This window comes from Pongo abelii, chromosome 4 (genome assembly GCF_028885655.2).
Source record: "Pongo abelii isolate AG06213 chromosome 4, NHGRI_mPonAbe1-v2.0_pri, whole genome shotgun sequence".
Lineage (NCBI taxonomy): Eukaryota > Metazoa > Chordata > Mammalia > Primates > Hominidae > Pongo > Pongo abelii.
Window position 1 is genome coordinate 150,260,561 of NC_071989.2, and position 1,496 is coordinate 150,262,056.

The 1,496-nt window shown below is 43.3% G+C and overlaps 1 pseudogene; it reads right to left on the reverse strand.

The window, feature by feature from the left end:
• Positions 1 to 328: 328 nt before the first annotated feature.
• Positions 329 to 871, reverse strand: LOC100435127 (glycine cleavage system H protein, mitochondrial-like; annotated as a pseudogene).
• Between the last annotated feature and the right edge of the window lie 625 nt (positions 872 to 1,496).

Consider the following 1,496-nt stretch of genomic DNA (forward strand, 5'->3'; position numbering starts at 1 on the left):
GGTATGGATACATGCAAGTTACAATATTATATAAGGCTTAAGAATAACAATGTTATCTTTGAATTGTGTAATTTTTATAACTAGTTTTTACCATGGATAATTTCATGAATTCTGAACACTAGAGCCTAGTCTAAAAATCATAGGATATTGTGAAAAAGACGCATATTATATTTATCTATAATCATTAGAAAGTTAAAGGGCATTTTCTTTCATTAGCAGTGTTAACAGTAGTTTTTTTTTTCCCCATCGGTAGTGCTAAAAGTTGCTATTCTAAGTCTATCCACCACTAATTTAAGACAACTCTGCTGGGTTGCATTATTTCATACTAGTTTATTTAGGAGTTCCATTTTCACTCCTCAATAGATTTTATGTATTTCTCATATGCTTCTTCACTCATAAGTTCATCTAGTTCTGAAGGGTTACTCAGTGTCATCTTGATCTGCCAACCATCTTCATAACAAGATTTGTTTACAAGTCCTGGATTTTCTGCAAGAGCTTCATTAATTTCAGTTACTTCTCCTGATAAAGGAGAATAGAGTTCACTAGCAGCTTTCACACTTTCCAAAGCACCAAACTCATCTTGTGTGTTCAATTTTGTCCCAACTTCAGGCAGACTACAGTAAGCAACATCTCCCAACGCTTCCTGTGCAAAATTGCTGATTCCCACTGTTTCAATGCCATTTTCTGTTGTTACCCATTCATGTTTCTCTGTGAATTTACGCACCGAGAGCAGAGCGGGTCCAGTGCGCAGCGTACAGACGGCGCCCACCCCCAGCTGCCAGGGCCTCGGCAGGCAGGGCGCGGCGGGTGACGGGACCGCGCGCAGGGTGCAGAGCAGGGCCCGTAAGCTCTGCACCACTCACAGCGCCATGTTCGCTGTTGTTGTTGTTTTCTGAGACGGAGTCTTGCTCTGTCGCCCAGGCTGGAGTGCAGTGGCACGATCTCAGCTCACTGCAAGTTCCACCTCCTGGGTTCACGCCATTCTTCTGCCTCAGCCTCCCGAGTAGCTGAGACTACAGGTGCCCGCCACCATGCCTGGCTAATTTTTTGTATTTTTTAGTAGAGACGGGGTTTCACCGTGTTAGCCAGGATGGTCTTGATCTCCTGACCTCGTGATCCAGCCGCCTCCGCCTTCCAAAGTGCTGGGATTAAAAGGGTGAGCGACCGCGCACGGACTTGAGGTTTTGTTATCTACCTATAATCTGGACTGGATCTTAAATTCTAGTTTCCTCCAATATCTGGTTATCACTCTCCAAACAATTTCCAATTTTTCTCCCACCTTATGACTGAGAATCACTAAAAATTAAAACTGCCCTTTTCCCAAAGCCCTGCAAGCTAAAGCTGGACAACTTCATATAGACTTTAGAGAAATCACAACAGCCATATATGAACAATTTTTGTACCTGTTGCTCTATGTGCTGCACAGAAATTTCCCCAGAACACCTCATGCAAACTGCAAACCAGGAAAATCTATCAGCTTGTCACTGTGTGTCCTC